Source organism: Ovis aries, chromosome 1 (assembly GCF_016772045.2).
Source record: "Ovis aries strain OAR_USU_Benz2616 breed Rambouillet chromosome 1, ARS-UI_Ramb_v3.0, whole genome shotgun sequence".
Classification (NCBI taxonomy): Eukaryota; Metazoa; Chordata; class Mammalia; order Artiodactyla; family Bovidae; genus Ovis; species Ovis aries.
In genome coordinates this window covers 103843853-103866761 of record NC_056054.1, presented here as the reverse complement: position 1 = coordinate 103866761, position 22909 = coordinate 103843853, and the positions used below count along the sequence as shown (strand labels likewise).

At 44.8% G+C, this 22909-nt stretch overlaps 1 long non-coding RNA gene across 5 annotated transcripts; it reads left to right on the top strand.

Annotated features, from left to right (window-relative positions):
* Nucleotides 1-369: 369 nt before the first annotated feature.
* Nucleotides 370-19485, top strand: LOC121820310 (uncharacterized). 5 transcript variants are annotated; one of them, XR_006060794.2, is made up of 8 exons: nt 370-545; nt 1741-1817; nt 2203-2383; nt 3272-3490; nt 3949-4024; nt 8974-9020; nt 13179-16697; nt 17512-19485. It is a non-coding gene; the product is annotated as an uncharacterized LOC121820310 (long non-coding RNA). The 5 variants fall into 5 exon arrangements; XR_009597339.1 differs by having other exon boundaries at nt 13179-19485; XR_006060793.2 differs by having other exon boundaries at nt 2203-2427; nt 13179-19485.
* Nucleotides 19486-22909: the final 3424 nt, after the last annotated feature.

Below are 22909 nucleotides of genomic sequence, written 5' to 3'. Positions count from 1 at the left end.
CTTTGAGCTACTCTGGAGGGTAAGGGGTTTGATTCTAAATGTGATATCACACCTCCTACCATCTCACTGGGGCTTCTCCTTTGCCCGTGGATGTGGGGTATCTTTTCTAGGTGGGGTCCAACATTCTCCCGTTGATAGTTGTTCAGCAGCGAGTTGTAATTTTGGAATTTTCTCAGAAGACGAGTAAACGTGCTTCTACTCTGCCATCTTGAATCATTGTGTTGAATCAGCATGCACGTCAGCATTTCTTTTTTCTGATCTGTTAGGTTCCCATTCATTAAAATGCAGAAACTCTGATTTCTTTCCCGTTCCTCTCCTTCACCAAGCAAAGAGGATGATTTAACGGCAGCTCAGTCATAGTCACTAACCTCCCACATGCATACACTCCACCCCTGTCCTCATCAAGAAAAAACCACGAGCAATTCCTGAGCAGCCTCACCGGTGTTCTAACAGCTACTCTGTGTCCCTCTAGCTCCCCATGAAGAAGAAGTGGAGGAGCGCTGCCCCAAGCCTGGACTGAAGAACAGGTTTTGTGTGCCTGGGAGGTAAGCTCAACTTCTTTATCTGGGATAAGAGTGTTGCTTCATTTCTTTATTTTTTTATTCAATCATATACAGTTATAGAAATCTGACAATGTACATTACCACTGATGTATACAATTTCCTTGATTGGGGGGAATATTGAGGGTAAATCTGCTATCAACACAGACCTGATTCAATTCATGGGACTGCAAACTGGTGCAGGTGCTGTGGAGAACAGTGTAGAGACTTCTTGAAAAACTGGAAACAGAACTGCCATATGACTCAGCAATACCACTGCTGGGCATACACCCTGAGGAAACCAGAACTGAAAGAGATACATGTAACCCAGTGTCCATTGCAGCACTATTTACAATAGCTAAGACATGGAAGCAACCTAGCTGTCCACCAGCAGAGGAATGGATAAGCAAGGTGTGGTACGTGTACACAATGGAATAGTACTCAACTATAAAAAAGAACACATTTGAGTCAGTTCAAATGAGGTGCATGAAACTGGAGCTGATTATACAGAGTGAAGTAAGTCAGAGAGATACCAATAAGGGATATTGACACATATACATGGAATTTAGAAAGATGGTAATGACCATCTTCTATGCAAGGCAGCAAAAGAGATACGGATGTAAAGAATAGACTTTTGGGGTCTGTGGGAGAAGGCGAAGGTGGGATGATTTGAGAGAATAGCAGTGAAACGTGTATTATGTACAACAGATGGCCAGGTGAAGTTTGATGCATGAAGCTGGGCACTGAAAGCTGGTGCTCTGGGGCAACCCAGAGGGATGGGGTGGAGGAAAGTGGGAGGGGGGTCAGGTCTGGGGGTCAGTGTATGGCAAAACCCACCACAACATTGTAAAGCAATTATCCTCCAATTAAAATAAAGTAGTTAATTTTAAGACAAGACTCCCCCTGCAAAAGACATTAAAAAAAGACAGTATCAGGTACTTCTGTGTAACAGGAGGTACTTATCTCTGCAGAAATTTTTCCTCCTTGAAAAAGACTTTTGTAATAGTTGGTCACATTGAAACGGTGAGATCGTACATGAAATAGTCCAGCCTCTTCAACAGGGGTAGGAAAGTTTTCTGTTTTCTTTTGTGGCCATTGGCATACAGAGTTTTCTGAGGGCAGAAGTCAGATAAGAGAAGACTTAGGGCAGAGGACACCAGAGGCTGACAGCCTCACACTCTCTTCTTCTCTCTAATCACAGGTGGATGGCACAGACATTGGAGACCACACATGTTCAGGGGTCATCCCACTGCTAAGGAGCCAGTCTGGCTCATGAAGGTGGGCTTTCTGCCTGGCTCTGGTTGGAGAGGCTCCCTGATTCTGAGGCCCTACAGGGAGTGAGGGCTGGGAGCGCAGAGCAAGAGAGTGATCTCCCAGGAAGAGAGGCCATGTCTCCATGGTCCCTGGAGACAAGCACTGCATTTAGATGCTGTGGGCCTGTCTGCACCAAGGTTGGGGACACGTGTGTGAGCCCACATGGTGTGCTTTTGAAGCTCCGTGTGTGTGTGTTTCCTCAGGAGATATTTCCCTCTTACACAGCACAGGTCAACTGTCAACTTTGTAAAGACTTCTCATCACTACTGCCTGCTGGCTATACCTTACCTGATTCTTTCCCCAACTCATTCACTCCTCAGATTTGGTTAATTTGGTTCATTTTCCTCAGACGGAGACGGCGCTGAGACAAATGGCCCAAGCTCCTGACCTCCTAAGAGGGAAAGCCAGACTGAGAACGCAGGGGTGGTTCCAGTGTGGCTGCTCTGGACCCTTAACCTGCATTTTCACTCAGCCGTGAGAACCTCAGTCATGGAGCAAGGGGATCCCTGCATCTACGTCCATGCATGGAGGTATTAGCAGCTCCAAATGTCCAGATCCTGCCCATCATTATAAGGTAGTCTCAGTGGTCACAGAACCCAGGGTACCTCTAGGTGGATTAGCAGTCAACTTTGGCACAGCTATTAGCGTGAAAGATACCTTGGGACTCACATCCTCCTGGCCAGCTCACACATTCTGAGAGCTGTGTGGCCTCGTGTAGATAGTATAGCTCATATATGTTGGTGCTAATGTCATGGCTTAAAAAAGGACAAAAGCAGATAATGACCAGGGAGATACTTCATTGTACTGGGTGACATGTCCTTAAGTCTTACACTGATTAAACCCTGTAGCACAGTCTCAAGGGAAGATGTCAAATACATCTCACAGTGGAACTTGGTAGTTCGCCTAGTGACCCTGACTCTTGTGGCAAATCTCCTGCACAGCTGGGCCAGAGATAGTCAGCATCCACTCCCATGGTTCTTCTCCGTAATGAACTGTCCCACTAAATGTATGACTTATGTGAGTGTGGACAGCCACTGACACAGTGGACATGCACAGATTGTTTGGAAAATGAAGCTGGGAAAAAAATATCACATGATTGATAATAGCTGTTTTGAAAAGGTGGGACTGAATGCAGTCCTCTAACAGAGTTTACTCTTAATCAAGAACACCGTCTTAGAGGACCTGCTAATAGCTTCCACTGTAGATCCTGGGGAGGCAGTGATCTGGGAAGAAATCCAGAAGAGAGGGGTGATAAAGCAGAAGCTCAGCACAGGCAGGAGGGTCTTGGGTCTCTGTCATGGAGGACTAGCAGGCATTTTGGTGTTTCTTTTTCCCCATTGTTTAGGTTCCATTCGTTAAAATGCAGAAGCTCCGTTTCATATCTTTCCTGTTTCTCTCCTTTGCTCTCCTTCATCCAGAAAAGAGGATGATTCAACGGCAGCTCAGTTCATAGTCATGAACCTCCCACATGCATGCACTCCGCCCCATGTCCCCATCAAGAAAACCCCCCTGAGTGACTCCTGAGCAGCCTCACCAGTGTTCTGACAGCTACAAGTCCCTCTAGCCCCCACGAAGAACTGGTGCGGGGACTGACTGCCCCAGTCCTGATTGAGGAACACAGCCTGGGTAACCTGCAGGTAAGCTCACCTGCCTTCCTCTGGGATAAGAATGTTGCTTCACTTGTTCGATTTTTATTCAGTTGAATACAGTTATAGATATCTGACAGTGTACGCTTCACTGATGTATACAATTTCCTTGGTTGGGGGAATATTGAGGGTCAATCTCTTATCAACACAGATCTGATTCAAAAGGACATTAAAAAAAGACAGCATCAGTTATTACTGTATAACAGTAGGCCCTTTCCTCAGGAGAAACTCTCTTTTTGAAAATGATTTTTGTAGTTGTTGGTCAAATTGAAACAGATCTTACGTGAAATAGTTCAGCCTTTTCAGTAGGGATCCACTCTGTTTTCTTTTGGGGCCTTTAACTTAAAGAGTTTTAGTTGTCTGAGGACAAACATCAGATAACAGCAGACTTAGTGCACAGAAGGCATGATGCTGAGACCCTCACACTCTTTTCTTCTTTCTATTCACAGGTGCACAGAACAGCCTATGAATATCATCAGTACTAAGGGTCCATCCCTCTGCTGAGGGAAAATCCAGCTGATGAAGGTGGGGCCCTCTTGCCGGCTCTGGTTGGAGAGGCACCCTGATCCTGGGTCCCTACAGGCAGTGAGGGCTGGGGACACAGAACAAGAGGTTGATCTCCCAGGAGAACTCGCTGGCCACACTCCAGTGTCTCCAGACGCAGTTGCATCAGTTAGATGGCTGGGATTGTGTGAATGAGGGCATTTGGAGGTAGACTTGTGTTGAATCCACATAGTGTGATTGTGAATCTTCCTGTCTGCACATTTCCTCAGGAGATATTTCCTGCAGCACACACACAAGGGATAGCGGCAGCTAAGAACTCAAACTTGATTGTTAGCCTGGTGACCATGGCTCTTGCTGGTAATCTCCTACCTGGCTGATTTAGAGACCAGCAGTGCTTACTCTATGCTTTGTATGATCAACTGTCCCACCACACTTACGACCCCTATGATTACGGACAGACACTGACCCAGTGGACATGCATACACTGTATAGAAAATACATATTGATAGAGAAATATGCTTATATTGATAGTGGCTATATTTAAATGGTAAGAATTCAGTATTATCAATCTTGTATATTTGATTTTCTCTAAGACAAGTAATTAGTTAATAAATACAGTAGCATACTTTGCCCAGGATTGAATTCACTCCTCTAACAGAGTTTGCTTTTAATCAAGTACAAAGTCTCATAGAAAACATGATGAGTAGGGTAGCAGCAACTGTGGATTCTGGAGGAAGAGCGATCCAGGAAAAATCAAGAGACACTGGCAATTTAGCAGGAGCTCAAAACAGGCAGGAGGAGTGTTTGGTCTCTGTCACTGAAAAGGAGAACGCCTTTTAGAGTTTTCCTTTTTTAGATTGAATATTTCCTTTTGATTAGGTTCCTCTTAGCTGGAAAACCAAAGCTCTGTTTTCATTTCTTTCCTCCTCTTCTTTGCTTTCCTTCCTCCTCCGAAGAGGATGGATGAACACAAGTTCAGCCTGTGCTTGTTAACCTCCCACATCCATGCACACCACCCCATGCCTACACACAGAGAAAGCCCCCTGCATGGCTCCTGAGCAGCCTCTCCAGTGTTCTGACAGCTTCCCTGTGTCCCTCTAGCTTCCACGAGGACCTGCCAGTCACCCGCCTTGTGACAGGACAGAGGAGACTCCATGTGTCTCCAAGGCAAGCTGCTGGGAAGCTGTTTGTTTTTTCTTGGTCTGAGATAGAAATATTGGTTCATTTCTTTTTCTAATAGAATTAACTATGTGTATTGGTGGGTGTCCATTCCAGATATGAATGATTCCCTTGATTGGAAAAGTGTGCAGTGAGAGACTTATTACCAACTCATGATGCCTGTCCTTAAGACATTAAAATTGTTAGCATTCCTTACACTCTAGAGAGTATAGAGTTTTCTCTTCTGGAGCAACTTTTCCTCTAGGAAAAGAGCTATGTAGTTTCCAACCTAAATGGACTTGGAAATGCCCTCCTCCGGGATAAGGTCTTGCCTTTCGTCCTGAATCTGTGGGCTCCGATCTTGCTGGTTTCTCATCAGGGTTTGTACAGTCCCCAAATGAAGCAAAGCCTGCGCGTCACTGTGAGCTTATCCTCCTAGCTCTTCTCTTCTGTACTTGCAAGTGGCCCTCTCAGCGTATGCATTCTAGAATCACTTGCTTGGGGAGGAAATGCTTTGTAGATGAGAAAGTTGGGGCTTTCAGGCGGTTTTAATGTAGAGGTGAAACTGATTCATAATTCCCGCTGGAAATGAGTATAGGGGCCCTGTTGATAGAAAGTAATACAAGTAAAGTAATATGGCCTTACTGTAGTTCCAGGAAGAAGCTGTGTTATGGTTAGCAGTGTAGTTTGTGTCTATGGGACTGGATGTGTCTCTATGTGTAATGAGTAGTATGACTCTTTGTGTGTGTATGAATTTTTTGTATTGTGATTTCCTTGATTTATGTCACCCTTACACATCACTGTTACTGGTGACAACTTCCCCCCACAAAATGCCCATTGCCTTTGCACCATGAATGAGTATGTATATAAAAATTAAAGTATATACATTCACTGTATACACTGATTTTATACCAAGTGGACATCCTTTAACCTGGGAGACAAATCCCATCACTACCCAGGGCAATGCTTACAGGATTATTTTTAATTTTTATTTATTGTTTAGTAGCTGGGTCTTTTACCACACAGGCTTTTGTCTTCTTGTGGAGAGCGAGGCCTGCTGTCTAGTTGTGGTGTGCAGGCTCCTCGCTGTGGCGGCATCTTCCTTGCAGAGCACGGGCTCTGGGGCTCTTGGGCTTCGGCAGCTGTGGCATGCGGGCTCCCAGGCTCTAGAGCACTGGCTCAGTAGCTGTGGGGCACAGGCTTCGCTGGTCTATGGCATGTGAAATCTTCCCGGATCAGGGATCTAGCCCAAATCTCCTGCACTGGCAGGCGGATTCTTAAAGCTGAGCCACCAGGAAGTCCAACCGGCTTCTTAATGAACGAAACTCCATTTCAGAATGCCCCTTACTGGGTCAGTCACAGCTTCATGTGATAGTAAATCCCGCCTCTTAGTAGGTCTTATGGCATTTTGATTGGTCATGATTCATCACTCTGCTTCTTGCCTCATTCGAACTTTCCTATTAGAGCCTCAGAATGAATCCTCCCCCCTCACCTGAGACACCTAGTTCTGGGGGCCTCCTTCCTTCTGCAGGGAGCCCCTGGTGGTACCTACATGCCATACCCAGTTCTAGAGGAAGCTGAGAAAGGAGGAGCCTCCAGGTGTAGATGGAGGAAGTTCACTCCAGCTTTGCCTCTTAAGCTTTGATGCGTCCTTTCAGTCCTGGTAACCCCATGCACTGTGTTGTATAGCACATCTCTGGAACTTTTCCATGTTGCAGCTAAAATTTCATAACCATTGAACATACACTCTCCATGTCAACCTCCTCCCAGCTGTTGGAACCACCCTTCTACTCTCTGCTCTCTGAGTTTTGCTTTAGGTGCCTCAGTTAAAGGAAACCATGCAGTATTTTTCATCCTGCGACTGGCTTATTTCACTCTTACTAATGTCATCCAGCTTCATCCATATTGCTGCCCATGACAGGATTCCCTTCTGTTTTAAAGACTGAATCACATTCCACTACCTATACTCCACATTTTCTTTATTGATCCATCTGCTTCTGGACACTGGGCAGTTTTTCTATTTGGTTGCTGTGTACAGTGTGGCTAGAGACTTGAGATTGTAGATACCTCCTGGACATTATAGTTTTATCTCCTTTGGACATAAACTCTAATGAGTCATTGCTGGTTCTTATGATCGTTCTCTTAATAATTTTTTCGTGGACCCCCAAACTGCTTTCCATAATGGCTCTGCCATTTTACATTCCTACCAACATGGTATAAAAGTTCCACTTGTCCGCACCCTTGCCAACAACTGTTATTCTTTCTTTCTTTCTTTCTTTCTTTTTTTTTTTTAACACATCCTGAGAGGTGATATCTCCTTTTTACGTGGTTTCCATTTCGCTGATACTTAGTGATGCTGAGCACTTTTCATATATGTATCGATCACTTCTCTCTCTTCTATGAAGAAATGTCCATTGAAACTTTCTACACATTTTATAAACTCAGTTATTTGCCTGCTGTTGTTTTGAAGTTGAGTTGTTAGCAGCTTCTCCATTCTGGATATTGGCTCCTTATTCAGATACAACGTTTGCAGATACACCCTCTCATTCTGCAGGTTCCCTGTTTATTATGCTGATTGTTTGGGAGAATATCCATTTTTCACTTGGTAATTTTAGAACCTTGGCAACGATCGTGTGGCCACACATGTGTGAATTTGTTTGATTCCCTTCTTACAGTTCACTGGTCTGTGCCTATTTTGTCGCTGCTAGAACACGGTGTTGATTGCTGTGGCATTTTTATGTGTTTTGAATTCACGAAGCCTGAGTCACCATTGTTGTTCTTTGCTCTCAAGATTGTTTTTTCTCTTTGGGTTTCTTTTGGGTTCCATAAGTATTAATATTTTTGAATTTTTTCCCATTTCTATAGAAATGGCATGGGACTTTGTGAGTGGTTACAATGTATACGTGCATCACTTTCAGTGATGTAGTAGAGGAAGGTCAACAACACTAAAGATTCCAGGCTGTGAATGTGGTATGTCACTCCGATTACTTGTCTCTTCTTTCTTTTGACAGTGTCCTATGGTTTTCAGTGCACAAATCTTTCACTTCCTAAGGAGCCTTTTCCCCTGCCTTGCTTGGGTCCTCTAGAGTCAGGGATAGGAAGGATGGGCTCATGAACAGAGTGAAAGCCCCTCCCTCCCTGCTGTACCTACTTTCCGGTACATGTAGTACAGGTGCCCTTGGCTGTGCCCTTCACGTCTGCCTGTAAGTGAGCCCCCGACTGGGAATTTTCTATTGGTCTGAGTGTCCACCTTACTATTGAATGTCCACAAGGACTCTCCCAATGCCTGGCCTAGTCCAAGAGCCCCAGATATACCTATATATGAATGATCGTATCAGACCATTAAACATTCTGCAATAAAGAATCACCAAGGGACAGGCAGTTAGTCGTGTTTTCCTTATCTTTCCAGTTCGTAGAATTGAACTTTTCAGTGTAGTGGCCACTAGTCAGATCTGCCTATCTGTGAATAACAGAATTCAAACAATAATACACTTGTTATATTTTTTAAAACACACAAAACCTTTGCAATAGCCTAGTCGCACTAGCCATATTTCAAGTGTGTCCATAAGCGTTGGAATTTCAGGTTGGTAAGTTTGAAGGTAAGAGCTATAGTGGGCCTGTAGAAGTGTAAGGTTGAAAGGTGATTCTTGCAGCATCTCTCTCTCATGAGATAGTTTACAGCTGTGATCAACATCTTGTTGAAAGTCTCTGACTCCACAAAGCACAAGGGTGGTCTGGGAACCTTTCTCCTTGAAATGAGTGGGTCAACTTGTATAATAACTATATTATTGCTCTTTGTTGTGTTTCTACAGAATGGATTGTGGAGAGCATTGCAGCCGTGGTGTGGAAGGGAACTCAGGTAGAGATCAACTCTCAGGTGGGATTTAGAGGGAGAGGATTCCTGGGCTACTTGGGTTACAGCTGCTTCTTTGGAGATGAAGGAAGGTGAATATAAACTGAGAAAGAAGAAGCAACTATGCATAGAATTTTGAGTTGTTCTTTTCATACTTTAATATAGTGGAGCTATGTGTCCATGTGCTTTATTGTACTGTGCTTATAGTCGTCTCTTCTTGCTTTGAAATTTAGAAATGTCCTTTCTCACAAGACTACTGTTTGCTTATCTTTTCATTGCCAAATATGAACGCTTAATTTCTGGCTAGTACCTGCAGGGTATTATGCGCAAGAGACTTTGGCTTCGTCTTTAAATTATCCTATGATAGCCATATCCTAGTGGGCACAAAAGTCTCATAATCACTTAACACTGGAGACCAAGTTCTTGGAGTGAGAGTTAGGTGATGGGTGAGATGTGAACTCTCTCTCTGCAATTTCAGGAGTTGTGGCTTCCCCTCGTGTTTGTCGTTACAGTGTATTTGTGTAAAGGGTGCTCTCAGGGTTGGATGAGTAAAAGCACACGTGCTCTGGGGTGCCTGCCTGGGCTCAGTCTCCTGGAGCTCACCTCGGCTTCCATACCTCCCCAAGGCTGATGTGCTGAAGGTGCTTCCACATGAGAGCGGTCCATGTTCAGCTGCCCCTAGAGACCAGCATGGCTGCAGATTCCAGAGACTGTGGAGGGGACGCTGGCTTCCTCTACACACTTGCTCTCACAGCCTTGCTGACCTGGTCTCCCGGGACTGGCCAGACCCAGGTCAGAGATTCAGAGCCACAGGACCCAGGGTCACTGGTCCTCTTAGAACCCAGTGCTCCATCCAGACAGCCCTGCCCCTGCTTCCCACACCCCAGTTGCCCACCCTCTGACTTTTCTTCAAACATCCTCAGGTCTCATTCCTCCCAGTCCTTCCAAGTTTGGGGTAAACCCTGGCAGGTGCGGTGTATGTATGAGGCTTCTCGATCTATAGAGCCTTTGTTGCACCATTTCAGACTAAGATAACGTGGACATGTTACTTTAATTCTAACATTGTTTTCTTCCATGCTAACGGACTAAGAGACTTATGCAGTTGTTTTGAGAATTAAGTATCTCCCACTTAGCTACCTTTACCTCAGGCACAGGACACTTATTTGTTATGTGAAGCTGGTTACGTTTCTAGGCTGTTGAGGAAAATGCTGCAGTGAATTTAGGACTGCAGATATCTCTTTGTGATACTGATGTAAGTTCCTGTGTATATATCCAGAACTTTGTTTGATGAATCATACGATATTCTGTTTATACTTTTATAAGGAACCTTTGTACTGTTTTCCACAAAATAGCTGCAAAATTTACACTCCTACTAGCAGTGTCCCAAGGTTCCAGCTCCCCACATCATGGCCTTAACTTCTTAATTTTGTGTCTTTGTCATACACAACCTAACAGGCATGAGGTGCTGATTTGCATTACCCTGATGATTAGTGAGGTTGAGAACCTTTTCCTGTGTCTGTTAGCCATTTGTATGTCTTGTTCCTGAAATGTCTGTTTAAGTCTTTGCATATTCCTCAACTCATTTATTTACTCTTTAAAATTTTTCATTTGTTTTACATTTGAGTTGTGGTTATTATTTATTTTGAGTATGAGCTCCTTATCTGATATATGGTGTGTAATTTTTCTGTACGTTTTCACCCTACTGACTGTTGAAGAGATTACCCGTGCCCTATTTTGTTGTCTTAGAACTTTGGTGAATTTCATTTGAGCAGGTTTCCATGAATTTCCTTGAAGGCTCTTTATTCTGGTCGTTAGGGTTATGGATCTGTTTCTATGTCAGTATCGTACAGCTTTGATTCCTCTTGTAATGTGCTTTGAAATCAGGAGGTGAGAAACTTTGATCTTTGTTCTCAAGATTACTTTGTGTATTTGGAAACCTTGGTGGTTACCATCTGAGCCACGGATTCCCTGGTGGCTCAGAAGGTAAAGATCTGCCTGCAATGTGGGAGACCTGGGTTTGATACCTGAATCAGGAAGATCCCCTGGAGAAGAGAATAGCAACCCACTCCAGTATTCTTGCCTGGAAAATTTCATGGACAGAGGAGCCTGATGGGCTACAGTCCATGGGGTCACAAGGAGTCAGACATGACTGAGAGACTAGCACACAGAGTGGTTCCATATATATTTTGGATTTGTCTTTTCCGTTTCTTTGAAAATGATATTAATATTTTGATTGGTATTGCAGTGAAATGTCAACAATACTAAGTCTCCAGTCTATGAGCATTCCGATTACTTGTGCCTTGTTTCAATCTTTCAGTACGGTTTATAGTTTTTAGTGTAGAGGGCATTTCCTTTCTAAACACACTTTGTCCTTGCCCTCCATGGATTTTTCAGAGGTAGTGGTGGGAAGGATGGGCTCATGCAGAGATGAAGTGTCCCGCCCCCCCTTCTGCAGCTGCTCTCTGACTATGTTTATCACAGGTGCACTGGGCCATACGTCCATTACCTGTCTCCTCCAGTGGAGCACCTGCTGGGAATTCCTCTAAGATCTGGGTGTTGACATCACTGTTTCAGTGTCCCCAAAGGCTCATGAGTACCTGGGATGTGTGCATGAGCCCAGGAAGTACCTACAAATAAATCTTCGAATCAGGCCAACCCGATATTCTGCAGAAGCTGTTGAGCTACACTTCACAGGCCTGCAAGCCCTGTACTTGGCTGGACTTGAGACCAAGGGAAGATCTCAGAGTCAAGGACAGAGATATCAATGGTTTAATAAATGGGATGTCTTGCATGTCTGAGGAAAAAGGGTCCTGGAGAGACACCCACTGTGAACAGCAGGTAACAGGCAGATCCCAGCAGCACCAGCCTTCTTCGCTCTGGCGGGGATAGGGAGTCTACCAGTGAAGGGGAATAAACAGCAGATTGGCTTATTGGTCACCATTGGTTACCATGGAAACCAGTAGAGGGCCATATCCCTCTTAGTCCCTCGGGCTAAATATTTTCATGGGTCAGAGGTTAATCTATCAATAAAGAGCTGTCTTGACATGCCCAGATAATGCAGAGGGAATATCCATGTGAGGGGTGGTGGTGGTGGTTTAGTCACTCAGTCATGTCTGACTCTTGCGACCCCATGGACTGTAGCCTGACAGGCTCCTCTGTCCATGGGATTCTCCAGGCAAGAATACTGGAGTGGGTTGCCATTTCCCTCTCCAGGGGATCTTCCCGACCCAGGGATCAAACTCATTGGCAGGCAAATTCTTTATACTTACTCAGTCACTCAGCTGTGTCTTCTGACTTTATGTAATTCCATGGACTGTAGCACTCCAGGCTCCTCTGTCCATAGGATTCTCCAGGCAGGAATGTTGAAGTGGGTTGCCATTTCCTCCTCCAGGGGATCTTTCCAACCCAAGGATCAAACCATATCTCTTGCATTGGTAGGCAAATTCTTTACCACTGAGACACCTGGGAAGCCCAACACCCTCCCTTGTACCAAAGTCCCCTGTTACTCCAAAATCTGTTCTGCTATAATCTATCAGAAGTGGTAGAATATTTGGTGCTGATCTTAAGATCCAATCAATCTTCCCTGATGGCTCAGATGGTAAAGAATTCAACTGCAATGCAGGAGACCTGGGTTCGAGCCTGTATCAGGAAGATCCCCTGCAGGAAGAAACAGCTATGCACTCCAGTATTCTTACCTGGAGAATTCCATGACAGTAGGGCCTGGCGTGCTATGGTCCATGGGGTGGCAAAGAGTCGAATACGACTCAGTGACTAAACACACACGCGTATATAAATGTATGTGTGTGTGTATAATATGTAAATAGTGGCTGTTGTGCATTGCAGTGTGGTAGCCACTAGCCAGATGTGACTGTTATAATTTCAGGTTGATTGGAAAGAAGGTGAGAGCTCTAATTGGCTTGTAGAAGTGAGAAGTTGAAAACTGACTTTTTCAGCATCTTACTGAAATCAGTGTCTTATTGAAGGGCTCTGACTGCACAGAGCGCAGATGACTGCCATCTGCTCTCCACAGCGGGGTGTCTCTCCAGGACCCTGGGAGAAAGATCAAGGTGTTGGTTGAGAGCCAGCAGGGCCTCAACTGGAGCAGGAGAAGTGGGTGGATCACTCATTCTAATCACCTTGTTGCTTATGGTTGTGTTTCTATAGAGTGCATTGCGGAGAGCATTCGCTGCGGTGGTGAAGAAGGGGACACGGGTAGGAGACAACGTTCAGATGGATCTGATGGGAGAGAATTCCTGGAACTTCAGAGTTAAAGCGCCTGCTTGGAGGCTGAGGAAGGTGAACATGGAATCAGGAAAAAGGAAATATGTGCAGAGCTCTGGCTTGTTCCTTTCATATTTTAATGATATGATAGAGAGACTGTGTCCTTGGACTTGCACTCTGCTCTGTTTATAATCACCTTTTCTTGCTTTGCTCTTCAAACATTATCTTTCCCATAAGGGCTGCTCTTTCTTGCTTTTGTCACAGACTGATATGGAAGCTTGGCCTCTGGTCAGCACATCTGGGGTACTGCGCACTGCAGACTATGTTTGCTATTGCATGTTGAACGATGATGCCCATATCCTGGTGGGCATAAAACTCTCATTGCCACTTGACACTGGAGACAACGTCCTTGTAGGGTGTGTGAGGTGATGGGTGAGACGTGAACTCTCTCCTCCTGTGCTTTCAGGATTTGAGGCTTCTGCTCCTGTTTGTCCTTACTGTTTATTCATGCGCAGGATGCTCCCAGGGGTGGATGAGTCACAGCACGTGTGTTCTGGGGTGCCTGCCTGGGCTCAGTCTCCTGGAGCTCACCTCAGCTTCCACAGCTCCCCGAGGCTGATGTGCTGAAGGTGCTTCCATGTGCGAGCGGTCCATGTCGAGGTATTCCTAGAGACCCTCCATTGCCGCAGGCGTCTAGAGACTGTGGAGGGGCTGCTGGGTTTCTTCACACACTTGCTTTTGCAGCTCTGTTGACCTGGTCTCCTGGAATTGACCAGGCTCAGGGCAGCAGGTTCTGGGGCCACTGCTCCTCTCAGAGCCCACTGCTCCATCCAGGCAGCCTGTCCTTTCTCTCCTGACTCCTGTCCTGCCCCATCCTGTGTCCTTTCCTTATATCTTCCTAGGTCCCATCCCTCCCAATTTTCCAAGTCTCAGTACAAACCCGGGAGCTACCATGTGTTTATGGACGATTGTTGTCACATCATAATGGTTAAATGAAATGGATGTGCTTGCCTTTGTCCTCTCTAAGGGTCTGGGAAACTTCAGATGTTGCTACGAGCATTAAGTATCTGCCAGGTAACTAAGATCACCACAGGCAACATGACACTGTTATGTGGAGTTTTCATCCTTCCCTCCCCCACGGCTCAACTCACCTTCAGCCCCATGCCAGGTCTTCCCTGGGAGGGATGGGTTGGTTCGTTGAACAATGGGCTGATTGACGGCCATACACCATGATCCTTCCTCCAATGTGCCCAGGTTGGATCCTTCCCCTTTGACTGTAAAATGAGTGGGTCGGGCCCATCCCCAGGTCCTCTCCAGTTCTATTTCTGCCTGATCTGAGAGCCGTGATTGGAGACGGTGGCCACACATCCATGATCTTTCCTCCAATGTGCCCACATTGGAGAACTCTAGGGTAGGTGGAGGTTCAAGGAGGAGAGAAAGGAACAGTGGTTTGAGGAGAGGAATGAGGAAGGAAGTAGAGAGGAAGCAGCGAGCAAAGGAGGAAGGCAAGGTTGTAAGCAGAGATGCATGGAGACAGTGACTGTCTGGAAGAGGAACAGGTTGACCCAGCCTCATTCCTGGTCACACTCAAAGCTGAGTGTGGCAACAGGATATCTGGGGCGGGGGGCGGTGGGGGGGGCAATCTCTTGAGCCCCTTCTGGAAAGGCCCTTATCAGGTTATTTTTTCCTCTCCCACAGCTGTCAAAGTGCCAGGAATTGATTTGTGGGTGCATCCTGACCCCAGACTAAGCCATGCCATTTTTATGTCTTTATTCTCTATGCTTTTAGTTTTTACTTTTCGGTGGGCCTGATAACCTATGTGGCCTTACTTCTGCTGACTCCAAAAATGTTGAGTCTGCCATTTGACTTTCTCAAGACAATGACTTCCTGTCCTGGGCTCACAGATAAGCTGCATTCCACAATCGATCTAATCACTGGGTCTGCGGAGTGCCCCCCCTCCTCATCAGTGGCAGGCTTCCCACGGTGGGCTTCTCCACTTCAGGGAAAGGACTTTCTCCAAGCCTGCGTCTACTTTCATCAACAGCAATCGTATGTGATGCCTCTTCTCAATCTGATGACATCTAACAGTCCTAAAATGACTGGTGTAACACTCGGTACCTTAACTATGGACATAATGTGATTTTTAACCTTGATTATACTTTGTCTTGGTTTAATGACTATTTTGCTGCACAGAAGAAGACAAATGGGTCTAGGTCCGGTGGTTTTTTTACTGGATGTTTATCAAACATGGGATGAGGTCATATGGCTAACTCCTGAAAAGGGATACCTAATGTCTAGTCCTCCCATATGCTGGGAGCAAATAGAGCCATCCCCAGAAGTTAGCCGGCAACTTAGTTATGATGGCTGGAAACAATTGGGATTTTTGCTTCAAGAAGCAATGTAATCATTCCTGTGTCTTCTAACCCCAGTTCAGGTCCTCCTTTTGACTGGCCAGACACTGACTGGGCCTAGATCCCTAAGTTACACTGGCTTGCTCCAAATGGCACCTACTGGATATGCGGCTTTTATCTATGGATGTGGCTTCCCCTCCAGATGGATAGGGAGATGCACCCTAGGTCTCCCTGGTAGTTCAGTTGGTAAAGAATCTGCCTGCAGTGCAGGAGACCTGGGTTCCATCCCTGTGTCGGGAAGATCCCCTGGAGAAGGAAATGGCAAACCAATCCAGTATTCTTGCCTAGAAAATCCCATGAACAGAGGAACCTGGCAGGCTACAGTCCATGAGGTTGCAAGAGTCAGACATGACTTAAACCACCACAAGCTCCACCACAAGCTCCTAGGTCAAGCTGGTACACATGGCTTCATATTTTCAGAACCTCCAGAGAAGCCTGCTAATTTGCCACACCTTAGAGCTCACTGGACAAGGTCTGTATTTCACTGGTATGGTTATTTGGCTGTAATATTTTTTCCCTCTCTGGGAACTCTAGACCTTATGCTACAAGTTGATGCTGTGACTAACTCTACTCAACAGGCTTTACAAGGTTCTCGAAAAGCTATTTCAGCCCTAAATGCTGAACAAATACAAATTAGAAAGGTGGTTTTACAAAACAGATTGGCCTTAGATATCCTAACCAGCTGCACAAGGAGGATCTTGTGCCATTATTCAAACCCAGTGTTGTACGTATATACCTGATATGAGCACGAATGTTACTCACTTTACTAAACTCAGGAACAAGATGATTCAGGCTATGGATACTCCTAAGGCCACGTTGGGAGACATTAACTAGTTTCCACATTAACTAATGGAAAATTATCTGAATTTTAATAACTCTAATTGTTCTGTTTTTACTGTTTGCTCCCTGCATCTGTAACAGTGCAGCTGGATTTGTTTCTAGCCACATGAAGGCTTTTAAGCTACAAATGGTTGTTCGAACTCTTATGAGAGCCACCACTTCCTCCAGCTTGCTACTTGGGGCCCTTGGATCAGAGACCTTCTATATGAGGGTAAGGAGTATATTCTGCCTCAACAATTTGGGGTCTAGCTACACCACCTTATAATGATGGGCAGGATCTGGACCTCTGGAGCTGCTAACACCTCCAGGCACAGACATAGATGCAGGGATTCCCTTGCTCCATGACTAAGGTTCTCATGACTGAGTGATAAGTGCAGGTCAGGGGTCCAGAGCAGCCACATTGGGACCCCTAGGTTCTCAGTTTGCCTTTTACTTAGGAGGTCAAGAGCTGAGAACACAGACCCTTGCACCCTCTCAGGTGACTAAAGGGTACATGAACTGAACCTGGGCTATGTTGAATGCACTAGAGGGAATGCGAAGACAGTGTGCAGTGGTGATGAGACTTTTTGCAAAAAGAAAATTGACAGATTTATTGTTTAAGAGGAAATATCTCCCGAGAAAATATACAGACAGGCAGATTCACAGCCGCACTCTGTGAGTTCAACACATGTCCCCCTCCAAACACCCTCACTCACACAACCCCAACCGTCTCAATGACGCAGCTTTTTATGGAGGCGCTGGAATGCGGGGCCGCCACTAGTTCCTGGGAAATCAATCTCTCGCTCTCTCCTCCCAGCCCTCATCCCCTGTGGGGACTCAGGATCAGGGCACCTCTCCACCCAGAGCTGGCAAGAGAGCCCCACCTTCATCAGCTAGATTGTTCCTCAGCAGAGGAATTATCCCTGCATACTGATGGCATTCATAGGCTGTTCCGGGTGCCTTCAGGAGAGAGAGGAAGAGTGTGAGGGTATCAACGTCTTGTGCTCTGTGCCCTGAATCTTATGTTGTGTGGTTTTTGTCCTCAGAAAACTGAAACTCTCTATGTCAACGGCCCCAAAAGAAAACAGAGAGTACCCCTGTTGAAAGGGGACAAGGCCTCAGACTCTTCATTTAAACTGGAGAGTATAACTAACTTGTAGCAAATATCAATCGGATTAATCCCCAGTTCACAAGTAGCCTCTTTGAGAGGGGCCCCGAAGATTGAGGCGAGCCTCAAGTAATGATGTGTAAGACCCTTGTACACCAACCCTAACCTCCCCACCACCTCCTGGGGGTGGACAACTGATCAACACTGGACCAAGTGTGGAAATGTGAATGGAGAGACAGAAGCTGGTGAAGCTCTTTTGATTGGTCAGTGTCATATCTTCCAGCTTCCGAGGTATCTGGGGACCACTGCCCAAGTGGATTGCTGCTGACTACGTGTCATGGAGGCAGAGACGGGCGAGAGGTTCGTGGCTGCTCTGCGGCCTGGACCTGGCTGGTGGGCACCTGGGCTGAGGGCCCCGGAGCTCTGTGGGGTACAGTCCTCAAACTGTCCTGGGCCGCCTCCTCACCCGCCTGCCCTGAGGCCTGAGGGCCTGGATAGTGCACGGAGAAGGCCTCTGTCCGACTGTGGCTGCATTCCTGCCAAGACTGCTCCCAGGTTACCCACTGGTGGAGCATGACCTCTAACCCCTGGGGGGTTAGACAACTACTGAACCTCAGTTGTGTCCGACTTTTTGTGACTCCATGGACTATACAGTCCATGGAATTCTACAGGCCAGACTACTAAAGTTGGGAGTCGTTCTCTTCTCCAGGGGATCTTCCCAACCCAGGGACTGAACCCAAGTCTCCCGCACTGCAGGCAGATTCTTTACCAGCTGAGCCACCAGGAAGCCCAGGGTTGAGGGTCTTGCTAGAGGTCTTGCAATATTGACTGTCCGCCCGGCCCACCACATTACAATCTCTACCCATTTCTACCATTTCTGAGTCACCAGACTTCCCTAGATGAAACAAAGTATAAAATTTAATCTTCTTATAAACAAAGTTAAGTTTCCCATGTCTAATACACCCACTTGTATTCTTTATTTGGGGTCCTATAAATTCTTCTCCTCAGAAAAGTCATGTGTTGTAAGTACATTTTCAATTTCTCTGTATCTTTAAAAAATTGTTTAAAAAAATTTAAAATTATTTTTGTCTGTGCTGGGTCTTCATTGCCGTGCTTGGCTTCTGTGCAGTTTTGTTGAATGGGGGCTGCTTTCTTGTTGTGGAGCACAGGCTCCAGGCGCACAGGCTTCCGTAGCTGCAACTTAGAGGCTCTAGAGCTCTGGGTCAGTAGTTGTGGTGCACAGGCTTAGATGCTCAGTGGCATGTGGGACAGACCGGGGATCCAACCCATGTCCCCTGCATTGACAGGCAGATTCTTAGCCACTGGGCCACAGAGGAAGTCCCCATCACTGTCTTTTTATTACAGTTACTTTTACTTATATCACAAAGACATTTATTTTATTTTCAAAAAATATCAGTAATTTAAGTATTTTTGTTATTTTGTTGATGAGAAGGAAAAGGGGGAAGGATATTATGACTAATATTCCTCTTAAGGGCTAAATATTCCTTTAAAAAGATTTTACTAAATAGGAAAATGTCTGTAGGTGTTTCAAGACAAACTTTTCTATTAAACAATTTTGAATATTTCTAAAGATATATGTCAAAATGGACTAATTAGTTTTTAGGCTAATGATACAAATTTTCTCCCATAAATGATATAAAGTAGAAATATCCTGATACAATCATAAATTAAACTGAGTATTTTGTAAAGCGCAAGTGGTAATTTATGTCTCAAAAAGCTTAGGATGTTTTAGAAGTGATAATGATGGTATATCAATGATTAAGTCATTTTAACAGATTTCATTTACGACGTGTCTATTCATCAGATAATGAACTTGTAGTTGTTTGCTGAGAAAAGAGGAGCATGTTCAATTAATCCTAGTGAAAGAACATTAAAAGAAGTTGTGATTTAATTTGTTATGTCCTGTGAATGATTTCAATGGTGGAGAATTAATGAGCTTTAATACATCTCCAATATGCCTGCTGCTGCTGCTGCTGCTGCTAAGTCGCTTCAGTCGTGTCCGACTCTGTGTGACCCCATGAACGGCAGCCCACCAGGCTCCCCTGTCCCTGGGATTCTCCAGGCAAGAACACCGGAGTGGGTTGCCATTTCCTTCTCCAATGCATGAAAGTGAAAGTGAAAGTGAAGTCGCTCAGTCGTGTCTGACTCTTAGCGACCCCATGGACTGCAGCCCACCAGGCTCCTCCGTGCATGGGATTCTCCAGGCAAGAGTACTGGAGTGGAGTGCCATTGCCTTCTCCTAGTAGATTTGTATTTCTTGACCAAGCAACACAGTGGGTTTTTTTGCAAATTTTCCTAAGTTGATTCAACAACTGTTTATAAAAGTTGGTGAATATTGATAATAATTAAACAGGATAAATTATGTGAGAACAATGAAATAGGTCCAACTTAGAAACAGGTCCACATATCATCATGGTAGAGAAGCAACTGGCACACTTTCTAAAGTAGATGCTCAGAGAATTAGGAGATCAAGAAAAAATGTCTGGGATAAATTGGGAGATTGGGATTGACACTTACACACTATGATATACAAAGCAGATAACTGATAAGAGTCTACTGTATAACACAGGGAACTCTAATTCGTGTGCTGTGCTTAGTCACTCAGCTGTGTCCAACTCTTTGGGACCTGATGACTGTAGTCTGCCAGGCTCCTCTCTCTATAATGCCCTATATTGGAAAAGAGTCTAAAAATGAGTGTATATATATATAGCTGATTCACTTTGCCATGCAGCAGATACCAACACAACATTGTAAAGCAACTGTACTCCAGTACAAATTAGTTTTAAAATTGTCTGTAGTTTAGACAAACTGCAGGGACTATTTAGGCCCTCTTGGTAAAGTCCTAGTTCTTCCTTAGTAATACTTGATTGAAAGGCAAAAATAAACAAAAGAAAATCTGCTGATCTGATGGACAGGCACTACTGATCATTTTGCACTGTGGTTTAACACGAGGAACCTCTGAATTAATGAAGTAGAAAAATAATCCTCAGCATTCTCCATAAGACCTTTTCAATACTACATACTTTACGATTCTACATTTTAATGAGGAACTAATACAACAAAGACAACAAATCACAGCTTCTGGGTGTTCTGCTCTATGATAATTAGAGTATATATTGTAATGACTGTTCTTATGATGGGAACAGTGTGAGGGATTAGATATAACATTGAGTCATGCCAGACATCCTCTGTCAGCTTCGGATCCCACTGAGACACCCAGACTCCTGAATACATACAGATATGTGCTTACTCCTATTTGCAGGCATATTAGTCAGGGTAAAGTTGAAGAAAGCTTATTAAAATACAGTTTGTTGTTGTCCAATCACTAAGTCATGTCTGACTGTTTGCAGCTCCATGGACTGCAGCACTCTCAGGCTTCCTAGTCCTTCACTGATTATGGTATTAGGATCATAATTAAATCCATTAGTGAGTACCTGGCATCACTTATTTCTCACTGAAAATGTTTCCTGCATGTTACAATTTGCTGGATGTGCGAGTTTGAAAAAGTCTTGGTTTTACTTTTAAATCTAGAACAAATTAGTTACTGTGACACTGTGGCTGTTGTTCAGTAGCTAAGGCATGTCCAGCTCTTTGCGACCTCATGGATTGCAGTTCTCTGGGCCTCCCTGTGCTTCACTATCTCCTGGAGTTTGTTCAAATTCATGTCCATTGAGTTGGTGATGCTATCTAACCACCTCATCCTTTGCTTCCCTCTTCTCCTTTTTTGCAGCATCTTTCCCAGCATCAGGGACTTTTCCAGCGAGTCTGATCTCCACATCAAGAGGCTAAAATATTGGAACTTCAGCTTCAGCTTCAGTCATTCCAATGAGTATTCACTCTTGATTTCCTTTAGGACTGACTGGCTTGATCCCCTTGCAGTCTGATGGACTCTCAAGTCTTCTTCAGCATCACAATTCGAAAGCATCAATTGTTTGGTGCTCAGCCTTCTTTAAGGTCCAACACTTACACTCTTATGGTCCAACTTGCCACATGTGACTAGGGGAAAAACCACAGCTTTGACTGTAGGGACCGCTGTCAGCAAAGTGATGTCTCTGCTCTTTAATAGGCTGTCTGGGTTTGTCATAGCTTTCCTTTCAAGGAAAAAGTGCCTTTTAATTTATTTAAAATTTCATTACTTTTATTTTTTTAGTTTTTAACAGAAGGATAATTGCTTTACAGAATTTTGTGGTTTTCTGTCATACATCAACGAGAATCAGCCATAGGTACACCCATGTCCCCTCCCTCCTGGACCTCCCTCCCGTCTCCCTCCCCATCATACCCTTCAGCCTGTCACAGAGCCTCTGTTTGAGTTCCCTGAGTCACACAGCAAATTCCCATTGGCTATCTGTTTTACATATGGTATTGTAAATTTCTATGTTACTCTCTCCATACATCTCCCTTTCTCCCTCCTCTCCTCCCACCGTGTCCATAGGTCTGTTCTCTATGTCTGTTTCTCCACTGCTGCCCTGAAAGTTAATTCATCAGTACCATCTTTCTAGATTCCATATATATGCGTCAGTATACAATATTTATGTTTCTCTTGCTGACTTACTTCACTCTGTATAATAGGCTCTAGTTTCATCCACCTCATCAGAACAGATCCAAATGTGTTCCTTCTTATGGCCGAGTCGTATTCCATTGCACACATGTACCACAGCTTCTTCATCCATTCTTCTGTCGATGGACATCTAGGTTGCTTCCATGTTATAGCTATTGCAAATAGTGCTGCAGTGAACATTGGGGTACATGTGTCTTTTTAAGTTTTGATTTCCTCAGGGTATATGCCTAGGAGTGGGGTTGGTGGGCCATATGGTGTTTTTTATTTATTCCTAGCTTTTTAAGGAGTCTCCATACTGTCTTCCGTAGTGGCTGTATCAGTTTACATTCCCACCAGCAATTCAAGAGTCTTCCTTTTCTCCACACCCTCTCCAGCATTTATTGTTTGCAGACTTTTTGATGATGGCCATTCTGACTGGTGTGAGTGGTATCTCGTTGTAGTTTTGATTTGTGTTTCTCTAATAACTAGTGATGTTGAACGTCTTTTCACGTACTTGTTAACCACCTGTATGTCTTCTTTGGAGAAATGTCTCTTCAGGTCCCTTTCCTGTGAAAGGTTGTTGCTGAACCACGAAAAGACCCCGGGATTCTTGGCCTCCAGAGGAGAAGGATTCAATCTGGGGCCAGAGAAGAGGCTTGGTTGCTCAGAGCTTCTGTGTAATAAAGTTTTATTAAAGTATAAAGGAGATAGAGAAAGCTTCTGACATAGGCATCAGAAGGGGGCAGAAAGAGTACCCCCCTGCTAATCTTCAGCTGGA